The sequence below is a fragment of the Anolis carolinensis genome, chromosome 1 (genome assembly GCF_035594765.1).
Source record: "Anolis carolinensis isolate JA03-04 chromosome 1, rAnoCar3.1.pri, whole genome shotgun sequence".
NCBI classification, from domain to species: domain Eukaryota; kingdom Metazoa; phylum Chordata; class Lepidosauria; order Squamata; family Dactyloidae; genus Anolis; species Anolis carolinensis.
In genome coordinates, this window is record NC_085841.1 from 101,175,651 (window position 1) to 101,200,342 (window position 24,692).

The 24,692-nt window shown below is 41.6% G+C and overlaps 1 protein-coding gene across 2 annotated transcripts in view; it reads right to left on the bottom strand.

Moving 5' to 3' along the window:
• Window positions 1-24,692, bottom strand: part of foxo3 (forkhead box O3) — a 137,867-nt gene that overhangs the window by 21,854 nt on the left and 91,321 nt on the right. The gene's annotated exons all lie outside the window — the stretch shown is intronic.

Here is a 24,692-nt window from a genome sequence, read left to right on the forward strand (position 1 = left end):
ACTTGGAAACCTGTTTTGCAAGAAACTAATTTCCAAGTCAATATGTTCAAGATCAGGGTGTAAAACACGTTAACCCAATCATCTTTTGCAAACAGCACTAGCTATACTTCTCTATCCCATAGTACAGATTATTGCTTTCGTTCTCTTTCTCTTAAAGACATTTCAGTTAGGAAACTAGCCTAATGTTCTCTGCTATATTCATGCATTCATGTACATTTCTTGGGATGACTTGCATCACATCCATTTTTTTCATTTCAAAAAATGGGTGGACCTATTTCAAAAAATGGGTGGACAATAAAGCCAGTTGCTACAAGAAACACAGGAACGAACAGACCCATTTATTTATTTCTGCATTATATATGTTTGAAGCCATACATTTACTAAAGCTTTTTAGGCAGTTTAAATGTGCACCCCAAGCCTAAGTTATAATATAACAAAAAAGCACAAAAGAAAATAACACAAAGTAAAATCAGGAGAGGATAAAATAAAAAACACAGCAAGGTATCTAGTGAAATTGAGTCACTAATGAGACTATAATTGTTTGCACTGAACAAATCCATAGTCCAGACATCCCTATGCCATTTAAACAAAGCTAGCTGGACTAAATTTGATGCAAGACACAGGAAGCTGCTAACTGGAAAAGGCATTTCTACCATATGTCTTGAATTCATATTACCTGAAAAGACTGAGAGTAAACAAACAGGGCTGGCTCTTGACCCCACACTTAACAAATAGTATCCTTTTTTAAAAATATAGAATAAGACGGTAGAGCTGGAATGACTGAGTTAGGATTATGGGAATGGGAGAATATTGAGGTCAGTGAACAAAGTCAGTATTTTATTTTATTCTGTGCCAGTATAATGCCTTGACATCATGGCAGCACCCTACAGAATCCTGGAATGTGTAGTTTGATGAGGCACTAGGACTCTGTAGAGAATTCTAAACAGCCCATTCAACTACTAATTCCAGTATTCCACAGAATGGTGACATGACAATTAAAGAGTAGGGCTTCTAGGAGGTGACGTATACCTGTGTGGTACAGTAGTTCCCAAATTTGGTTCTCCAAGAGTTTTGGACTTCACCTCCTAGAAGCCCTAGTCAGCTTGGTCAAAGGTCAGGAATTCTGGGAGGTGAAGTTCAAAACACCTGGAGGACCAAGGTTTGGGAAACACTGGTGTACACTGAAAAGAGTCCCAAATCTACTATATTGCATTTAATGCCTGTTTTTTACACCCTGCCCTTCCTTGATACTTACAAAATAAAAAGAAATACAAATAAAAGCACACACAAATGAAATACAGAAAAGGCTAGGTTTAAATGCAACTGAACTTTCTATATGATTGAAAAACATTTAATATATACCTATTAAAAAGCAAAAGATAAAAATAGGGCATCTTACTAAGAAAATCCTTTCTTTGTAAAAACTGTTCTCAAAAGGCTGTGGAAATAAAAAGGTCTTCACCTTCTGAGGTAAGGACAGTAAGGAGGGAGCCAGCAGGATGCTAGTATTTGCCTCAGCTTTGGTTATGATCACAGGGCTGTAGCTCTTTCCTTTCAGTTTTTTGTTCCCTTCAGTTTTTTGTTCCCTACCCTCTGTATCATCTCCTCAATCCCACTGTCATCTCTCCAAATCATGTTTTGCAAATCACCTGAGAATTCTCTCTTAGTCTCCAACTTTCCTAAAGACCAAACTGAGCATTATTTTTATGGTCATGATCTGAATGCCCCCTCTTTACTTGAAGTTTGCATAGGACATAAAACCTCTTTTATTTCCACTAGATGTATTTCTAGTGTAGACTTCAGGCAGTCAGGATGTGTAGGAGATCCAGACTAGGAGGGAGGAATACGTGGGCTGCAAAGTTTTAAAACATGTATACGTTCCTTCATTGATTTAGTGCAGTGGTTCTCAACCTGATGTCCCCAGATGTTTTTGGTCTACAACTCCCAGCAATCCCAGCCAGTTTACCATTTGTTAGGCTTTATGGGAGTTGAGGGCCAAAACCATCTGGGGACCCCAGTTTGAGAAGCGCTGATTTAGTAAGTCTACTTTAATTGGAACTAACAATGGGATTCACGCCCTAATCATAACTTGGGCTGGAGACATTCGGGAACACCATTGAAAATCAGGGTATAAGTATAAATATTTCACCCAATTGTATAATGAAGTTGTACAGTGGTTTAAAAAGCCTCTTAAGAGTATATTGCCAATGCTCCTAAAGCCAGTTTGATGATGGTGCTCCAAACATATAATTCACCACCCCTAAATGACCTTGTTGTGAAAATAGGCTCCTGCTTTAATCTACAAAAGGTCACTGTTGTAGAAGAGTGTGGCATTATATATTAGTACCCTCTTCCCCAAACAACAAATGTACTGGTACATAAATGTGAGCAAGATTCCGCAATGCAGAGCCAGACAGTCGGCTCACAAGGATCCCATCTCTACCAGCTGTGTCTCATCTTGCTAATCTCTAGTCTTATTTTTTTAAATATAGTGGAGGTGGGAGGGGTGGCTTTTAGGAGTTAAATCATACCACTCTTTTTATTTTTAAAGTGAGTGGATTCCTTGTTGCGTTGTTGGGAATGATAAATTGATACCACATGTTGGGCCCAGACAAAAAAGCCTCTGTATTCCAGTAGAGGCACTTGCAGCTGGTGTCTGAATTAATGGGCAAGCTCCATAAGGTAAACACGGTATGGAAGAGACTGAAACAGACACTGAGCTTGGAGGAGTGGGAGAAATTCTTGCTGAGGAGGGACTGCCAACTTTCCTTGACTAAAGAGGAAGAAGAAAAGTGAAACTTTCCAATGGCACGCTGGAAGAGGGGAGGGCAATTAGTGGCCCGGATTAAGTTAGCAAAACAATGTAAACACCCCTGAAAGAAGGGACTCAATGACCCTTTCCCTCATCCTTAGGAAATCTAATGAATGAGCAAGGCAGCTGAAATAAAACTTGTAACATCTGATATCTGTGCAATGTAAGGTATTTCTACTCTAAGTAAAAAAAAAAATACTTCTAAGTACTTGCCAAGCAAGCAACACCTGCTGAAATCCCTTCTCTCACATAACCATTAAAAGGGGTTGGAGCCTCAATCTCTGATTTTACCTGGCAACTTTAACCTTTCAGCAGTTGATTTAGTAAATCTACTATATTTGGGATAAAGAAATGCATTTAAGGTTAGGCCACGGTTTGCTTGTCCCCACCAGTTCTGCAAAACCAGTTCTTTGGCTATTCATAAGGATTCAAGAAGAGCTACTTTGATTATAATTTCCAAGCCTAATTTATGCCACAGGATTCTAGTGGGAATGAAGTCCAATAAATGGATATGGGCATGATGCTTTCTATACCCATCCTTGACAAAATACTAATGGCTTCCAAAAGAAAGTATATGAGATGGGGGAAAGGTAGGCTCTGGTGGTGGGGACAGGTGACAAGCAACACAGGGCTGGAAAGTAATTCCCTAAAGGCAGTACTTCCTCACCTTGGTGAGGAGGAAGAGGAGGAGAGTCTGGTCCCTGAGCTTAGAGTGGCTTTGGTGTACTGATCATCTGAGGTGAGACCCAGAATCACTGGAGGTAATGGAGATGGCAATGGCTGCAACATCTGGTATTTGCTCCTTCAACATGAAGTACTAAAAATATCAAAATGCAGAGATGCCAGCATCAGCTGCAGTGGGTGCCAACATTTGCTCATCCACCAAGCACGTGCTGACGAGGCATCGGCATTTTTTCTTCCTCTCCATGGCTGCTTCCTTAGGTTTCAAATTCATGTGTTCTGCTTCACAAGTCTGAGACTGTGGAGATAAGATGATGCTTGCTTAGTGAGAAAAGCTTCTCTGCACATGTTCAACTGAACTCTTATTATGGATTTTAGGGCTCAACTATGGAGCACATAATGCAATCTGGGGAGTTCTGGCTTAGCTTTATCCCTCTTGATATTCTTAGACAAAGATGAGTGTGGATGTTAACTTTCATTTTTTTTTAGTCATAACAAAAATGGTCATCCTTAGCATGTGTGAAATTTTCCATAATGATGTCTGTGCCCATGATCAAGAACAAAGGAAAAAAAATTCATGTTTATATGTGGTTCTTGGATCTTTCCCCGGCTCCAAGTGACAATGAGAAATCCCTTTGGACTGTTAGTTCTTGGGAACAGAGCCAGTGGGTCTTGCTTAACATACCAAGCTTTGAACAAAGTTATTCTAAAAGGACTAAAAGTATGCATTCAGTATTTGTTTTCCTGCAGTTCTCCTCACTGAGATGCATAAAAAATTCAAGTTGGGAAACAGTTTGATGAAAACCACCTGAAAAACAGTCTACAGTCTGCAAGGCAATCACGCCATGGGACAGGGCTCATTCTCACTGCTCGGAGACATTTCCAAGAAGACCTGGGTGTCAAGATTATTTCTGCAAAGTTGGTATGTCTGCAAACAGTCTGCATCTAGTGATTGCAATCTGTAAATTTAAGGTGTTTTTAATGTGGATAATTACATTTAGCATGTCAGACATCATCCAACAAATTCCTTTGAACACTACAGGCCTAAAAAATGGTGTATAGTTATTTCAATGTTCCATATAAACTCAGTGACAGCATATTTGGAGCTTGGACTACAATTCCCAAAATATGGATTCTGATGACTGCTGTCCAAAAATATTTCTGAGATATGAACACATAGGAAAGTAAGAAGTTGAGCTGGGTTTACTGTTATGACCGATGCCAGATTCAACCTCATTCCCTCCAGTAGAATACATTTTGTAAATGCGGCTGGGAGGGGGGGGGGGGGGGAGTACTGTTTAAGTAGCAATGGGGTTTTTGTGTGTTATTTAGGGACTAATCCATGATGAGAGATCTGCGCACAAAAGCAGTATTTAAATAATATAACAACTACATGGAACCTGGAAAATGTGAGGGGACTGTGCAGACTGCCCCCTCAGAAGTCCCAGGACGTCTATGGGGGCAGTCCAAACAGTGGCCATACTGGATTAGACCTGGGTCTTTCAGGAAGACCCAGGTACAATCCAGGTCCTAATTAATTCGGCACAAAGTAGGGTTTTCTTGCTTCATGCAGAATTAATTCGCTTTTACCCAAGGCGTTGTTTGGATACCCAGACTAAAAGCGTGGGAGCTTGTGCTCTTTACGAGCTGTCTGGATGCGCCCATAGTCACACGCCTATCAGGGAAGCTAAGGAAGGACTGTACCTCAGTGACACACTTTACATGTAAACAGTCCCAGGTTCAATTCTAGTCATCTCCAAGTAGGTCTAGAAAAGACTCCTGCTTAAAACTGAGAAGCAGTTGTCACATAGTTTAGTTAAGCCTGTTCCTCCACTGTGAGTCATTCCAGTTGTTTTTTGAATACAACTCCTATCATCCTTGGTTGGTTATCAATCATGTTGGAACAGGCAGGTGGAAATATACCTGGAGAAGGTTATGCTAAGCTAGACAGAATAATGAATTGCCTAGTTCAACGAAGTGGCTTCCTGTCCCCCTTCCCATAATTTCAGACCTTCAGGTGAAGAACATAATAGTTAGGGGTTTATAAAGTGTTACATTTCTGCTTTTGGAGTTTCAGAAGACTAGAATTGCAAATGAGTGAATGAAAGTGCATCAGTGTATCTGTTATCTCAGTATGTCTGGCCCTTTCTGACATGGCTGGGTGTTTGTCTATAGATGCTCACCAGGACACTAACTGGGCAAGTATTAACTATGTATAACTAGAAGTGAATCAGGACTAGAGTATCTAAAAGAGACTGCTTAGTGCATACTCTCCCCCTGTGTCTTCATGACATTTCAAACTGCTACAATAAATAAAACTCATGCTGGCTGGAAATGAAACATCTGAGAACACATCAGTCTTTCAGTTAGCACATTTCCAGTGATCCTATAGCCAGCCTTTTGCTGACCACAAGAGACCTCTAATAAGTAACATTTGTTGTGCATACACCGAGCATGCGGTTTGCTGCTTGCTTTTTTTCCAATGGGAAATGGTATTGGGGGAGGGGGGATATGGGAGAACATCCCAGCCAATACTCCCAGTGCTGTAATTCCCGAAAGTCTGACTCAAAAGAAGAGGGTGGGAGTCTAAGGATTAATGGGGGCGAGAGGAGGAAATCAGGAGCAAAGTCCCAGCCTACTGAAACATTCCAGAGTGCTCTGGGTTTTACGAGGAACCTCTTCGTGAGGCAACAGTTAAATAAACGGCTGTGTGGAGTTTATTTTTTCAAATTTAGAAACTGTCTCAATAGCTTCTTGCCCAGCTGTTTTTGTTCTTGGAAAACTACAGAGAACATTCCATTCCACTCCACCAAACCTGTACTTCCGGCACTCATTGGACACTGGAAGCGGCTCTCGCAGACACGTCTCCCCCCTCCGCCCCCCGCCTGTCCTCAGCGCTGTCTTCTGACCCAGTGCTCCAGCTAAGTAGAAGGCTGCATGCGTGCATCTGTGATCCCAGGACAAAGCTCCGTGGGTCTTCCAGCACACGTACTGCAAGGGCCTCCCCACTCCGCAGCTTCCTCACGAACTGCACAACTAGAGACTGCTCTGCACACACAGCAAGGAGGCCTGCAAGGAGCCACCCAGAACATCTGCAGAGGTCTTTTCTGGATTGCCATCCCCAGAATCTCTCAGCGAACCAAGTCACAAGGAGGATTCTTGCAATTATAGTTCACAAATAGGGACTATAAATCACTCTTGCAAGCTCTGGAATGGGGGGAGGGAGCTCTTGAACATGGAGAAGTGCTACACATATGCTGACAGTGGGTGGTCTCAATGCAAATCGTTTACATCTACATTAAAGCTGATTAGACCAAGTGGAAAAGAAAGCAAAACAAAAGCTTTCTAATCACAACCTATTTGTGAACTATACTGAGGGAACATCTATACTGTAAAATTAATGCAGTCTGACACCATATTAATTGCCAGGGCTCAATGCTATGGAATGCTGGGATTTGTAGTTTTACCCGGCTTTTGTTATTTTTTGTTTCGTGAAACACCAACACCCTTTGGCAGAGAAGGCTTTGTAAAGCTCCCACTCTCATGATTCCATAGCACTGAGCCCTGGCAATTAAAGTGGTGTCAAATTGCATGAATTCTACAATGTAGACACACCCTAGGTTCAAGTCTCCACTAAGCCATGAAACTCAATGAGTGGCCTGCACAGGGTTGCTACTGAGGATAAGGTGGGGAGGAGAAAACCTGTGTATACTATCTAGACCTCACTGTGGGAAAAGCAGGCTAGAAATCAATAAATATTCCATTGCTTTTTCTTTCCACCGGAATCAGATGTGCTTCCTTTTCTGCAGGACTGTTCTTTACAGCAATTGCTGTGGGATGTAATATTGCAAGAGCACCACATTAATTGGGTACAGAAAGAGGCTTACAAATTGATCCCAGATAAGCAAATTACAGTAAAGGCTGTGTGTTAAAAACTGAACATTAAAACAATTGAATGTCAAAATGATCACTGAAACTAAAAAGTACTTTCTGAGTTCGTTTGAGACCCGAACTCACAGAAGCAAAAATGCAGTTTTAAAAGATGATTTTATATTCCACTTTTACTTCTATGAACAATGTTCCAGTTCAGCAGAGTAAAACAAAAATAATGCACATTTCTCCTTTAATGTCTCCCCCACTAATTCCTTTCAAGCCCTCAATGTTAGTTTTATGTGAAAGATTACAAGGGTGAGTCAGTACAAGGTCGCCTGTTATGAAATCTACCCATTTTATTGAGAGCACTAAGCTTTGGAAACTGTGACTAAATCAGCTACTCCACAACAGGAAATGCTTATATTAGTGGGCAGGGAACAAACACCAAAACTAATCAAATCAGCGTGTCAGCAAAATTTCAAAGAGCCTGATCCTGAACTTTTCCCTGGTGCAAAGTGTGTGTTACATTTGCTGCATCAGGCAAAGGAGTGCGAGTGAATGTACACGTAGCTGCTACACATTTGATCCAGTGAAAAGACCAGAAACAGTGCATTTCTATGACTATGCCACTACTACCTACTAAATAGAAAGTGAGCTGACAAACTGGGACTGCATTCAGTTTTTCATGGGTGTCTTTGTAGCTAAACTACAAAGTTGTTCCCAAGCTAACCTTTTTCTCCCTGTCCTGCACATTGCAAAAGGTGACCTGATTTCAGGGAAGCCTCCCAGAGTGGAAGTTCACTTTTTAAATAAGTTGCCATGCCCCCTGTGCAATTTTAATTTTTGTTTTTTAAAAATCCTGTTTTCCAAACTTAAGAGTGGACTTTTGGCCACTTCCAGGTTTATCTTTTCCCGATTTCTGGCAGTCCATGCAGACCCTTACATGACCCAGAAGAAAAAATGGTCCCTTGGACTTGTCACAGTACCCCCACCCCCCACCCCAGAGCCGGCCCTAGGTATTTTTCAAGTGTAGGAGAACAGAATTTTGGCGCCCCCCCCCAAACCAATCACTGAAAAATAAAAGTGTTGGATAAGCAAAAATGTTGGATAATAAGGAGGGATTAAGGAAAAGCCCATTAAACATCAAATTACATTAATATTTTACAAATTAAGCACTAAAACATCATGTTTTACAACAAATCAACAGAAAAAAGCAGTTCAATACCTTGCGGAGGCAGGCCGCAGGAGACAGGAGTTGCCTCGATGGCGCCCCCAACAAGATGGCGCCACAGGCAACTGCCTAGTTGGCCTGGTGGTTGAACCGCCTCTGCCCCCCCCCCCCAAATTCTGACTGGAAGTGCTTACAATCATTATATCATTTTTAAGATGCCTGGCTCAACAACAGTACATGTGAAAAAGATCTTGGAGTCCTCATGGACAACAGACCACACCTGGAATGACACTGTGTCCAATTCTGGGCACCGCAATTAATGTTGACAAGCTGGATTATGTCCAGAGGAGGGCGACTAAAATGATCAAGGGTCTGCAGAACAAGCCCTATGAGAAGCGGCGTAAAGAGCTGGGCATGTTTAGTCTGCAGAAGAGAAGGCTGAGAGGAGACATGATGGCCCCCATGAGGGAAAATCATAGGGAGGAGGGAGCAGCCTTGTTTTCTGATGCCCTGGAGACTAGGATGCGGACTAATGGCTTCACACTACAGAAAAGGAGATTCCACCTGAACATTAGGAAGAACTTTCTCACTGTGAGAGCTGTTCAGCAGTGGAACTCTCTGCCCCGGACTGTGGTGGAGGCTCCTTCTTAGGAGGCTTTTAAGCAGAGGCTGGATGGCCATCTGTCAGGGGTGCTTTGAATGAGATTTCCTGCTTCTTGGCAGGGGGTTGGAATGGATGGCCCATGAGGTCTCTTCCAGATCTATGATTCTACTCTCATTATACATTACTCAAATATAATAACAGGCTGAAGACACTAACTTTATTAAAGCAGCCATTTCTCTGGAGTAAGAAAGCCTAGAATGCTCTGATAAATTTGTGGTAAGAAATGGGAGTGCATGTATTTTGTTTCATTTTTTTTAAATAAAGGAGATATTAGCTGGCATCCTTCACAGCAGTTATGGATTCATAACCACAAGCATTACAGTTACAGATTCCTAATCCACGTGGAAGGGGGATGGAAACATCATCCTAATATACCCTAAGAATCAGCAGATGAGACCTCAATCTCCTGATGAGGCTGTTGGTTGTGAAGGTGGGTAAAGGGAGTCAGGTCAGAAGATGAGACATAGGGTGCATCTGCACTATTGAGTTAATGCAGTTTGACACTACTTTATCTGCCATGGCTTAATGCTATGGAATCCTGGGATTTGTAGTCTGGTGAGGCACCAGCCCTCTTTGGTAGAGAAGGCTAAAGATATTGTAAAACTGCGGCTCCCATGATTCCATAACAACGAGCCATGGCTGTTAAAGTGGGGTAAAACTGCATTAATTCTACAGTGTACATGCACACCTAGTTATACATTCATAACTATGTCTCTGATGTAGGATCTCAATGAACAACAATAATACAGTTGTCAGTTAGAAATCTACCTGTTCTGATGAAAGTATGCTTGCTTACTTTTCCTCTGGACTGATAGAACTGCAGGTTGAACAAAAGGTTGTATTAATTATATGTCTTCAGTTACATATTAGCAGTTCAAAAACATGCAAATGTGAGTAGATCAATAGGTACCGCTCCGGTGGGAAGGTAACGGCGGTCCATGCAGTCATGCCGGCCACATGACCTTAGAGATGTCTACGGACAACGCCAGCTCTTCGGCTTAGAAATGGAGATAAGCACCAACCCCCAGAGTCGGACACAACTGGACTTAACATCAGGGGAAACCTTTACCTTTACCTTTTACTCAGTTACATATATTAACTTGGTGCCTAGGGACTGGCCATAAGTAGAACGTGAGTGATTAGACAAAGATTAAATATATATTGTGAGATCAGCACAGTTTAGCAAGTCTGCACAGGCCCTCCAACAATGTGCATGAAATATAAATCCTTCCAGTCACAGGCTTTTGGGCACCTTCTCATTTATAGTCAAGCTACCTATTACTAATACTAATCTGAAACAGCAACCCCCTGGCCCATGCTATTTAAAACATGTAATTAGTTTACAGTTGCACAGATCAGGTAATCTGATTTTTTTTTTTAAAAAAAGAAACAAAACCTTGGAATGTAAAATATGATACATACTAATTGCCAAAAGCCAACAAATACTTCAGCTTGCTAGCCAGTATAACTTTTATAATGTGGGAAATAGGTAGCACTTGATTCTTTTTATCACGACTCTTTTGCTCATTGAGGAATTCATTTGTTTTACAGTAATTACAGACTGAATAAGAAGTACCTTTATGTAAAATTCAAAACCTAATTTAAATTCTAAATTTCTTATCTAAAATTCAAAAGTGCTATTAGTCTATAAATCAGCCAAGGGCAAACTTCAGCCCGTCAGGTGTTTTGGACTTCAACTCCCAGAAATCCCAACAGCTGGTAAACTGGCTGGGATTTCTGGGAGTTGTAAACCAAAACAGCTGGGGACCCACAAGTTGAGAATCACTGAGATAGACCTACCATATGTCCCTTGACATGGAATTGCAAAGCAATGGGGGCTACCACAGAAGAGGCCCTGATTGTAGTATCTGCCAGCCTTACTGGTCTTCATTATTATGGGCCTTTAGAGATTGTCTTAAACCACAGGCAGGATGCATCCACACTGTAGAATCAACACAGTCTGATCCACTTCCATGACTAAATGCCGTGTCTATCTGAAGCTGCTAAACCTAGCATACAACTGCTGACACACATTTTGGAATTGTATTTTGTTAGAACTGGTTTTATTTTAAATGGTTTGTGTTTAATCAGTTTTAATATTTCTCTTTGTATTTTTTTATTCTGCAGGCAGCCTTTGTAAGATTATCTTGTCAAAAAGCAGCTAAGGAAGGAACGCAATAAATAAATAAGCCCTAAAAAAGTGCTTACATTGTCTACTAGTATATCAAGAAAACAGTGTAGCAGTTAATTCATACTGACTCAGAAATTAATTTAGATATTTATATCCCATTATTGCTTACAATTTATCTGTCTAGTCTTCTGCAATCCTTTTGTCTCTCTCCTGCTCCCCACTGCCATAACTCTGGGAGAAAGGTCACCGTTCTTCTTTCCCACAGAGGACACCAAGAGAGAGCAGCAGCATTTACTGCCATATTCGTAAGTAAGACTTGGCCACAATGTTTAATTTGAAATGACTAAAATCATGCTAAATTCTAATCTAATTCTAAAGCTAATGCAGGTTGAAGACAGCTTATCTGGAATTTTGAAATCTGAAGTATCCCAAAATTGAAAAATTGTCTATGTGGATGGCTGAGATAGGGACATCTTTGTGTTCTGATGGGTCAATGTACATAAACATCCTTGTAGATGGCCAATTCTCTCACACCAGAGTGACTTGCAGTTTCTCAAGTCGCTCCTGACATGAAAAAAAAATGTACACAAACATTTCATGCACAATTATATTTTACAAAGATTGTATAAAATTTTCTTCAGACTGTGTGTACAAGGAAACATAAATGAGAAAACTGCTCCAAATGGGATTTAAGTCTACACAGCCAGGGGAAAAAACGGGTTTTGCCACATGCCATCCTGGAGCCCCTGCATTCCCACAACATAGTCTATGGCAGCCTAGACAGCTCTGGAAACTTGGTGCATTTATGGATAGAGTTGGTGAATTTGGGATCGGCCCAATCAATTAACCTAACTGAGGTCAAGACAACACCCTGCATTATACATATGGATAGAGGCCAGACTGGCAAGTGAATCTTGTTTCAACACTAGCAATTGGATCAGCGTCCTCTTAGGGCAGAATTGGGAGTCCAGGGCATGGTACTTGACTTACATGCCTCCATATTTTGCAACAATTCCCCACATGCTATCATCTGGAGACAGATGTCTCATGTAGCTAATGACAGGGCTGGTCTTATTGGTTATTTCCACAGACCCAATCCTATCTGTCTATAGTAGCAATGCCTGAGAAAGGAAAAACAGGAGTGAGAGGGTGTCCCTTTCTCATCCTTTCATTTATATTTTTGCAGCTGTTAATTGTTGCCATCTTTCACAGCTGATTTCTCAAGAAATCTGACTGTTTACTCCAGGGAAGTGTGTGTATGTATGAGACAAGAGGTCTATTTGCTTAACTAGTATTGTCCGCTATTCCTCTCTACCAGGCAAGGATATCATAAGCAGGCTGCTCAAAAATATCAGTGTCGTTTTATCTACAAGTATTGTTATCTTCTGTTTTTTTCTTTTCTTTTATTACTTCTACTTTGTTACTTCTATATAACAACAACAACAACAACTTTATTTGTGTGTTCCACCACCATCTCCCTGAAGGGACATGGGGCAGCTTACATACGGCACCAAGTGCCAAAGCAGAACATAAAATAAAACACAATTTAAAAATACAGTTGAAAAAACATAGACATATTAAATGACACCTTAAAAACTCAATTAACTGAGTCCCTTCGGGTGAGAAAGGCGGGATAGAAACATTGGAAATAAATAAATAATTAATTAAAACAGCACTCATGTTCTCCCTGCTGTTAAGTGTCCCATTCCCTGTCCCATAAGACCTGGAAATGTGAGAAGAAAATCTACGAGTCGCCCAACTTCTGTTCTTGGTGCTTTTATGGAATGTGCTAATCTGTAAGTGTGGTCATCTGTAGAGCAGGACCAGTCTACTGGCCATGGGAAGCCAGTCCCTAGAGGGGAAATGCCAAGGGGACGTGCTGAAGGCTGTGCTTGCCTTCATTCATTCCTACGGTTACCCCTGCTCTGGGCCCATGGAGCCAACCAGGGCCACAAAGTTAGCATAAAGGAGGGGAATGATGGTAGGTGTCCTTTCTTGTTGCTGTGTGCCTCCAAGTCACCTCGGACATATGGTGAACCCAAGGCAATCCTATCACGGGGTATTCATCGCAACATTTGTCAGGGCAGTGTTGCCTTTGCCTCCCTCTGACACTGAGAGAGGGTGAGTTGCCCAAGCCCCCCATTAGGTTTTCGTGGGCAAGAGGGGATGTGACCTCTGATCTCTTGGAGTCCTAGTCCAACCCTCTAACCCAATGGTTCTCAACCTGTGGGTACTCAGATGTTTGGGCCTTCAACTCCCAGAAATCCTAACAGCTGGTAAACTGGCTGGGATTTCTGGGAGTTGTAGGCCAAAATTCCTGGGGACCCACTAGTTAAGAACCACTGCTCTAACCACTATGAAAAATTAGTATTTCTGGCAGACATTGATGATCCATTTCTCTCTCCCAGCTGGGAGAAGGAGGAAGAGGAAACGGATCTTGGAGAGCAACATGCAACAAGAAAAAGTTCTTGTAAAAGCAGTAACCCTGACAAAACAAATTGTCCCTACAAGTAAATCATGGCATTGCTGGTCACAACCTCCAACATCCTCTGGTTACAGCTCGTTTGGACTACTGCAATGCTCTCTACGTGGGGTTGCCTCTGAAGACGGCCTGGAAGCTCCAACTAGTACAACGGGCGGCAGCCAGACTAATAACTGGGGCGGCTTACAGGGAGCGTACCACCCCCTTGTTAAGCCAGCTCCACTGGCTGCCGATATGCTACCGAGCCCAATTCAAAGTGCTGGTTTTGACCTATAAAGCCCTAAATGGTTCTGGCCCAATCTACTTGTCTGAACGTATCTCCTCCTATGAGCCAGGAAGATCCCTGAGGTCATCTGGAGAGGCCCTGCTCTCAGTCCCGCCTGCCTCACAGGCGCGGCTGGTGGGAACGAGGGACAGGGCCTTCTCGGTGGTGGCTCCCCGGCTATGGAACACCATCCCCAGAGATATACGGCAAGCCCCAACCCTTTTCAGTTTTAGAAAAGCCTTAAAAACATGGCTTTGTGCCCAGGCTTTTAATGAATAAATGATAAAGACGACCCAGATTGTTATATGGATAAAGTTGGAGGATATTGGACGAACGGATTTTAAACACGTTTTATGTTTTATATTTTATACTGTATTTAATTGGTTGTATTTTTTATATGTTGTTGTTTTTAATGATGTATCGGCATCGAATTGTTGCCAATTGTACGCCGCCCTGAGTCCCTCCGGGTGAGAAGGGCGGGATAGAAATATTTGAAATAAATAAATAAATAAATCCCTCCCTTCCTCCCCTTAAGGCAGCATTTCTTCCATGGGTTTGTGTTAGTTGAGTAAAGCTTGTTTTATTGGTCATTGCTTTCCTTAAGTTTAAGAAATCCCTTTTGTAAAGCTTTCCTTGCTCTTTGTTTTTTTCCACACTCTTATAGAGAAGAGGCAAGGAATGGCAGCCTCTTCCTCACCAGAGCTCATAGAATCATAGAATAGTAGAGTTGGAAGAGACCTCATGGGCCATCCAGTCCAACCCCCTGCTAAGAAGCAGGAAATCGCATTCAAAGCACCCCCGACAGATGGCCATCCAGCCTCTGCTTAAAAGCCTCCAAAGAAGGCGCCTCCACCACGGCCCTGGGGAGAGAGTTCCACTGTCGAACAGCTCTCACAGTGAGGAAGTTCTTCCTGATGTTCAGGTGGAATCTCCTTTCCTGTAGTTTGAAGCCATTGTTCCGTGTCCTAGTCTGCAGGGCAGCAGAAAACAAGCTTGCTCCCTCCTCCCTATGACTTCCCTTCACGTATTTGTACATGGCTATCATGTCTCCTCTCAGCCTTCTCTTCTGCAGGCTAAACATGCCCAGCTCTTTAAGCCGCTCCTCATAGGGCTTGTTCTCCAGACCCTTAATCATTTTAGTCGCCCTCCTCTGGACGCTTTCCAGCTTGTCAACATCTCCCTTCAACTGTGGTGCTACTCTGTTGTAGCAGGTAGAGGACCTACACAGTGGGTTCCCATTTATCTGCTGGTTAACCAGGCAGAGTGGAAGGGAGATTGCTGGAATTACAGGCTTGTCCATCAGTGCTGGGGAGGGCAGACTAAAGGGGGAAAAAAGAGGCTGTTGCTTCTTTGTCCCAACTTAAAATAAAAGCAAACCCCATTCTGTCCTTCACTCTCTAGACATGTGTATTCACCTCTGCCTAGACTATGAATGAATATAGTAAGTCTGCCATATTCATGGGTTCACAATCCATGGATTCAACCCACCTCAGATTCAAGCATACACAATACCGTACATTCAAATCCACAGTGGGGAGCATGCCAGCTACCTGCTTCTGCTGTTGAAGGAATGAGGATCCTTTATGAGGCAGAAGCAGGCAGCTGGTGGGGTCTGCCATCACCTCTGCTGCTGCCTGATAGCATTTCTGATGTATTGCATGTATATTTTTGGTATCTGTGTGTGTGTGTGCGGAGAGGGGGCTGGAAACAATGCTCCTCGGATGCCGAGGGCTCATTGTACTTACCCTCTTGCTTTGCCTGTTACCTATAGCTTCACTTTCCCATTGGCAAATATACCCTCTGCCACAAAACTCAGTAGGCACAAGCTTCCACAGCTCTAGTCTCGTTCAAGAATTTCATAGCAATGACTGTGAACACTATAGTATTACTATTTTTACCACAGTATGCTCCTGGCAAACCTGAATTGTTACTACTTATTGTGTAAGTAATACGTATCCTTGCTAGCTTCAAAAATACTCTGGAAGGAAAAGACAGGGGTTCAGTATCCTGCAATCAGGTTCATAATGGGATTATCTCCTTCCTCTCTGTCCTCTCTTCCCCCCCTGGGCATTTGCATGAAGCAGAACTACGTTCTTTACTCACATAGGTCTAACCTTGGAATGGGTAAACCTTTATGATTCCAGCGTATTTACAAAAGAAAGGGAGAAAGAAAAAGTGGCAGTTATTAGTCTGACTCTTTCTGCCAAGACGATTCTGAGTAACAGAGGAAGTCTCTCTATGCCAAGAAAACTCTGAGATTCAAAATCCAAAGGGCCTGCAGAAAAGATTATTTGCACACTTACTATAGACTCCAATTTCAAGTATATATGTTTTTATTGTAACGCTGCTGTTTTATGAATATCTAATACAGTACAATCTAAGGGGAAGAATGTCTTTCAGTTACCTCTTGGTCTAATGGCTGGAAATACAAAATTGCTGACCATATGCCAAAATAATCTTTGCTGCAAGAGAGAATCACTGACAACCAGAATGCCATAAAATGGCTTGGTGGTATGACTTCCTTCACCCTGTGTGGCATTTTGGCTTGGACAGAAAGATCTTTCTTTAGCACCCTGCCCTCTGAATCAGGATGCTATTTTAATTTGATATGATGCTGGTTGTGGTAACACATGACAAGAAACAGCGCTACCGTTAGGGCAACAGGATCATTTCTCAGGCTTGCTGTGACAAAGCACAGCAGCTCTGCTCAAAGAAAACACAAAGCTGGAGTTTGCATATTTGGATTACCACCGGAGTAATCAAAAAGAAAAAGGCTAACATTAAGAAAACCCTAAATGGCAGGCAACAAAAGGGAACAGTTAAGTAATCTACTTCTTTCCTTCAAATTCACACAGACTAGCTGACCTGCCAAAAGGCTAAAATTATTTTGATTTATGCACTCCCAAAAGTACACAGTGGTTACTGAGAAGCTAAAATAGCATGAAATAAAATGTTAAAAGGTCATAAACTAGGAGGTGCCTCCAAAATCCACCTAGTCCCAGAGTTTGGCAAACTTTTGACAGCTGGCAAAACTTCGCCCATTGGAGAATTTAAAAACTGGAGGCATATTTCTCTGTTACATGGGAGAGGGGAGGCTTTTCTTTTAGGCCCTCTAAAAACCACTCAAAAAAGTATATCTTATTTTTCTATGTGAATAACTTTTATAATAACACCTTCTCAGCAAGCATATATTTAGGAATATACATGCAATTGTCTATGGATGACTCTACCGCAGTGTTGTTTACATTGACTGGCAATGGCTCTCCAGATTTTCAATCAGGCATTTTTTCCTACTCTGACTGGAAATGTTGAGCATCAAATCTGGAATCACTTGCAGGAAAAGTACTGAGCTATAAACCCTCGGAAAAATTCCACTATAGTAGGCTCTCCACTTGGGGGGAGGGGTGGTTTGAGAGTGATGGACCCTCACGAAAGTGGGGAAATCGGAACTAAAAAACAGTATTTTTTAACCTGCGAGAACACCTTTGTAGAATCTCTAGGTCTTCCAGCACAACTTTATGGTCCATTTTCATAGTTGACCATGGCATTGTGTTGGAGGACATACAAATGCCTAGATTGTTACTATGAATCTCTGAGATTTGCAATGCAACTCTGTTGTCAAACTCTGAAAAAAATTGACCACATTGTTATGCTGGGGGGACTTAGAGATTCCTGCACATAAAATATTAATTAAATCTGAGAATATATATTTTTTCATGTCAGGAGCAACTTGAGAAACTGCAAGTCGCTTCTGGTGTGAGAGAATTGGCCATCTGCAAGGACGTTGCCCAGGGGGCATTTGGATGTTTGATGCTTTATCATCCTGTGGGAGGCTTCTCTCATGTCCCTGCATGGGGAGCTAGAGCTGACAGATGGGAGCTCATCCCACTCCTCGGATTCAAACCACCGATCCTTCAGTCAGCAGTTCTGCCGGCACAAGGGTTTAATCCACTGCGCCACTGGTGGCTCCATATCTGAGAATAATGAAAACTGCAAGGTAAATCAGCAAATGTGAAGATCTAATTGTACACCTCAGTTCTGGAAGGGAATGATCCAATTATAATCAATACACTGACGTTGGCTAGTGAAGGCAGATCAGATGATCAGGTAGAGCAGTGGTTCTCAATCTGTGGGTCCCCAAGTGTTTTGGCCTACAACTCCCAGAAATCCCAGGCATTTTACAGCCGTGAGGATTTCTGGGTGTTGAAGGCCAAAACATCTGGGGACCCACAGGTTGAGAACCACTGAGGCAGAGCATAGTCCACACATAGAGAGAAAGACAAAACAGCCTCTCTCCCCCCCCCCCCCCAAATGTTGTGATTTTGACCTCACAATCATTTTAAAACCAGAGGGAGGAGCACCAATAACCACCTCATTCCATCCTGTTGTGGGATACATTGCTACAGCATTCCTAATAGGTGGCCACTCAACCAATGGTTTTAAAATCCCTGTAAACAAAACCTCTAATAAAGGACAGCTGACCTCCTTGAAAGGTAGCATGTTCTATTGGAAGGCATACAAACCCATTAGGAAAAAGAACTTATTTGCAGTTAGTGCCCAATGGTTTAAGAACCACTTTCTGGAGCCAACACAAATTTGCTCCATAGTCTAGTTAGTGCTTGATATGGCCCATCATATCACCTCTTAATCTTTTCTTCCAGCATAGCATATGAAACAGTTTTTTCTCTCAAAGTGCCTCATCATCTTTGTCACCCTCTCATCACATTTTAAGTTTGCTGATATCCTTCTCAAACGGAAACCATTACAAAAACACACCTCAATTTAAGCCTTGTGGCACACTGGTAATTCTACTGCAGCATAGAGGATGGAAATTGCTGATCCACTCCAACAATCTCATTGAGCAGAAATGTATGTGTTGCACCAAAACATCTACAGATGATCTATTTTTCCTCCCATTTTTTATGCTAAATATTTCAACACATTGCCATTTGGCACCTACTTCTCCCATCTTTGGTTTCATCCATGTGACTTCTTGGGAAGTAGTGCGGGTTCAGTGTAGTCCTTCCAGTCACATGTGCAAATCATTACACAACACATTCAGAAACACGAACCAGTGTTCATTGGGAGATTAGACACTGACGCTGAAGAGTACTGAAAGTTCCCATTACTGAACACATGAACAGGGCAAGATTTGTTCAGAGTTAATATGGCATGGCAGAGAGTGTGAGTTGACCAAAGTCACCCAATGGGTTCCTATGGCTGAGTGAGGATTCAAACTCTGTTTTCCCAAGAGTTCTACTATGTTACACCAAGCTGGCTCTCAAAATACCATGTGCTATGATGTTGTTTTTAGCAATGGGCCCCTGAAATATGAGGGTTTTGGTACATATGTGCATAGTTCACACATGCAATTATTAAATTGATTTTTCTTCTAGTTATGCAAGGTAGTAGCCTGCAATTCTAAGCAAATTTACTCAAGACCAAATCCCATCGGTTTCAGTGGGAACAGATTCAGAGGAAACATAGAGGCAATTATGCTGCAAAGGTCTTTCCCTTGACCACCGGAAGCCCTGCCTAGAGACTGTTGGTTTCCAAAAGTCAACCAGATCTTTTCACTGAAACTATGAGTTAAAGAAAATAGCCATTTATGAAACAGTAAATATGTACAGTCCACATAATGAAGAATGTTCGATTAAACCACACCAGCCTTTGCCAATCTGGTACCCTCACCACACTGGGGACCACTCCCATTATTCCCAGTCAGCATAACCAACACATCTGGAAGGCAAGAAAGTTGTCTTGTGGGAAGGCTCCTTCACTCTCCCCCCAGCTGAAGGAGGGAGAGGGATGCATATCTATTTGTCGCTTTTTGAACCCTAGGCATGGCAGTTTGGCTGAGGACACCACTCAGTTTACCAAATCAGGGCTGAACCTCTGGAATTAAAACCATCAAGTCCACAGAGGTGAAAATTGGCCCCACATTTTAACATCTGCCTACCCCTGATACACAGCAATGTTAGGAACAAGTTTAAACTCACCCAGAGTATTATGTATCCCTGAATGTGCAGAAACAAGGTTCTGTTTTAATTGCCTAGGTCCTGAGCTATCTGTACACACATAAACATACTCATACTATTTGGCATTTTAGGTTACCAATGAAAATTAGTCACTTAGTCACTAAGTGAAGCTACATAATAATTGGACTATCCTGCTCTAGTTCGTCACAATTCGAGGGCAACAAAAGTGCAGGGTGAGAATTAAGGTAATTTGCCACCCCTTAATTATGCTCAGGCCTCATAATCTGTACTAACAAGAAACACTGCATTGTAACAGAGCCTGTTATTACACTTATTACTATGCAGGCAACAGCAACAACTGAAATTAAGTAACTGAGGCTTGCCAAGGTATTTAAGTTCTACAACTCTTTTCTGGCTGACAAATTAAGGGTGGCGGCTGGTAGAACATCCTGTAGGAAGGATCAACATCACAGATGATTTTGGGATGACAAAACATACAGCATTTAGATGTGAGACATTGAAATAAACGTAAGCACCATACATATAAATGGGAACATGCCATCGGGTCAATTATGGTCTCAAGGATATCTTGGCAAGATTTGTTCAGATGAAGTTTACCATTATAATCCTCAGAGGCTGAGAGTGTGTGACTTGCCCAAGGTGACCCCAGTGGCTGAGTAAGGATTCAAATGGTTGACTTCTAGAGTCCTGACCCAACACCTAGAAATATTAGAGCTGGACAGAGAAACACAAGTGCAAGGGACATAGGACAAAACACAAGTAATTAAAAAATCCCATAGATAACGTTTAATTAAGCATGGGGCACAATCAACAATTCTGTTTGTGCGAGTAATATTACAAAGCTAGAAACTGACATCAAAAATTAGCACTACAGCCACATCATTTTAAAGGTAGAGCTTATTGTAGTAAGAGTTTGGGTAAGTCTGCTTCTGAACCAAACCCCTAGAATCTCCAGGTCAGCCTCAAGATGGGCCAGAAACCATTAACCTTTATATTTTATTGGTTCAGCTCATTCATTCCAAAATGTTTAAATTTAATAAGCAACAACAACAAAATGATATTTATGTAGCATTTCCCCAACAGCTGGAAGTCAGAGCACTATTCAAAGTAAGCAAAATAAACCCAGTAGCATAATCAAAGGTGCTTTAATACTGTACAGAACTTCACATTTTGAAACCAAAATGTCATGATGTGCAGTGGTTAAGAAGATGAGCTATACAAACCCCACTAAATAGACTTATGTATGCAATGTTGATAAGCTTCTCCCATTGCCCCTGCAAGTTCCTCCTGTAGTTGGTCCTGCCATGTGGTACAGTGAGGACAGAGGACAAATACAGGATGTTATGAAAACGGAGCAAAATGTTAGTGTGCATTAAGATCATTTACGCCCACCATTCTTGGGATATTGACTTCTGAGTGAGTACTTGAAAAATAAACCCAAAAGACTCCAGAAGACTAGTGTTTGAATCCCCTGTTCACCATGGAAACTCACTGGGTGGCAGGTCACACTCTTTTAGAGGAAAGAAATGAGAAATCTGTTTTAAAAAACCCCTAGGATAGGGCTGCTATGTCAGAGATCATTTGAAGGCACCGAATAGGAACAACGATTGCTTTGAAAAGCTAGGTAGGAACTTCAAATTGTAAATTCTGTGCAATTTGAAGATCAGTAACCCATTAAAACACATTAACGATGGGAATAGTTTGGCTGGAAATTGAAGAACTGATTATTTCAATTATACAACCTACCTGAAGAACAGATATATTTAGAGCAACACGTTGTGCAGTCAGCTATAAATCATTTTACAAAGTTATACAAGCTATAGTATTATAGTAGCTCTAGAGTCACACCAAAATCAAACTAATTGTGGAGGTGGAGAGTGATTAAACAAGAGCCTGTGTCTATTTTTCCTTATGATATTTGGTGGTGAAGACATAGACGGTAGCAAGAAAATGGTCCCAGTCCACCCACTCAGCCCCTTCCACAGTAGACTTTTGTGCTTGAACAAACCTCTCTTCTCTCTGGCTTTGAAAAATATTTGAATTTTGCTTTCTCAAAAACTGAAGTACAAGCCTTCACATAAAGTACTGCCACTTTACAAAGACAAAAAAGATAGTAAGATAAACACGGGAAAGAAGATGCTAAAGTTCAGCAGCCTTTTCCAACAGCAGAACTTCTGTCATCTCTATCCATAACCAAGTTAATGACAACTGGTTTCAACACTTTGCACACTTTTAAACACTGCTTTCAACGGCAGAATATATTTATGCTGGAGGAGAATGAGGTCATAAATGACAAAAAAGAAGAAAGTCAAACAAGGGGCATACTTTGGACACTGGATTGGCTTGTGCTACCTTCCTTGAGAAAAAAATGATAATCTAACGAAGTCTAGCATGCTGTTAAAACAAAAATAATGCGTGTGTTTACAAGTCAGCATGTCTAAGTTCCCCAGTAAGTATTTGGTTGTGGGGTTTTGGGCAGTTATTTAAAGATATGAATCAAATGGAACTACGTAGGTTGTCTGAAAGGATCCAAAGACCAGCAGAACCCACAACTAATATTGTTGGCATTGTCCACGTTCCTTCCTTCTATAACAAAACAAAACTGCAAAATCCAACCTTCTGGTAACCTTGCTCTAATTGACTCTCACCAATGGTCTGAATTCCCTGTGGGAGAAGATGTGCACATATAGGAATAAAAGTTGAACAAATCGCCATGTAGATCTAATAGCTTGCTTGGGAATTTGAAAAGATAGCATTGCAATGAAGATATTACCCATGGAAACCCTGAAGAGGGAGGATCCTTCTTTTGGCACGCTCTTGAAGGGAAAAAAAAGTTATAAATGCTTGCCTTGTAGATGGATGACTCCCAATTTCTGGGGCAAGTTGACTCACTCTCTGATCCATCCCATTTCCTACCAATTTGCTTGCCAACTTCAAACTACACCCTAACATCCTGTAAATGAAAGGTTCAGCAACTACATAAAATCCTCCTAACCAATAACAAGTTGTTCTCCATGCCTCTATATCCATTAGAATTATCCTTACTTCAGCCTTAATTTTCCTTGCTGAAACCTAGCACTAATCCTTGATCCCCAAACCATCCATCTTACTGCTTTGTAATTGTCAGCCTTTCAGCAGCTGTGAAACATTGCCAGAATTGGTCCATAACTTACTTCGCCTCTGCTGAAATCCTTAATCATGTTGTAATTACTTCCTCTATATAGAACTTCAATTTGTTCTTATAGTCAGCCTAAATCTCTCTACCAATCTCAACCTCTCCCAAATTTAAGGGTGGGATTCTTAAAGGCTGCCCATCTTCTTGTGTCCCATGTTAAATCATCTCTTTCCCAGATGAAACTGTTTTCCATGAGAAATCTCTGTGGCTCTGACTAGGAATGCATTTTGTATACCAAGGCCTTTTTAAAGGTCTTGCAACGTGTCTGCACACTTCACTGTGTTTTCTCAGCTTTGCTTTTCCCATTGTACTTCCTAGTCTGGAAATACTGTATTTGGTTGCCTTGCGTTTAGGTATACCTTTTCATTTTGTCCAGACCTCTTCATCTGTTAAATCAAGTTACTAAGGTTGCCTTAACCTGGCTCGTGTTCCTACAGCCAACCTCATGCTATGCTCTGGGCTCTTTTCGCTTCCTCTTGCCAGATGCTCTCTCCTAAGGGTTTCTTCTTATCCCTTATCCTGGCTTGCGGCCTCCTCACCCCAATCATGTTGGCTCTCAACCTCAACCCCATGGATGACATTGATTCTAGTTTCCAGAAAATGCGGCTGAGAGGCACTATCGTCTCTGTGGCAAGGGAACAGCAGAGGGCTGCCTAGCCGGATGGTGGCTTGCCATCATTTCTACAGACAACTCTCCCAAACTTGTCATTCTTCATACATCTCAAAACTGCATCCATTCATTCTTCCTTGTCTTCAAATTCATACTTAGGCAGGGCTGCAGGTGGAGGTTTTGCCAACATGTTGTAGTTATGAGGATAACACTATACAGCCGGACTTCCCCAGGGATGCTTCCCACACTACTTTCAATACAGTTGTCCTTGTGCTGCACTTACAGAAACTGAAAGACATAATGGAGGTGCAATTGATAATGCCTACCTCCCACCCTTGCCAATCCCCCTCACATTATTTCAAAACTAGTTGGCAGAAAGTGAAACAAAAATCTAATCAAGACTTTCGTTTTTCTGTTTTAACCCACTTTACTCACACTTAGTGAGTAAAAGTGATGTAAATAAATAAATAAATCTACTCACACTTAGTTATGTTTTTTTATGGGGCTGGGATGGAAAAATAAAGATATGCTTATATTTATGATTGGAAACTGAAATGGATTTAATTGGCATTGTTATCATTTGACGCACGCATGGTCACAGCAAAATCGTTTTATGGTAGCACAGAAGTGATGAAAAATATTTAGCACAAACACCTTTGGCAGCAGTTACAGCTGTCAGTATTCTGGGTAAGTCTCTATCAGCTTTGCACATCAAAATCTTGTCATTTTTGTCCATTCTTCTTGGCAAAATTGTTCCAACTCTGTTAAGTTAGATGGGGAATGTGGTCAAGTGGTCACTTTCAAGTCTTGCTGTAGATTCTGAATCAGA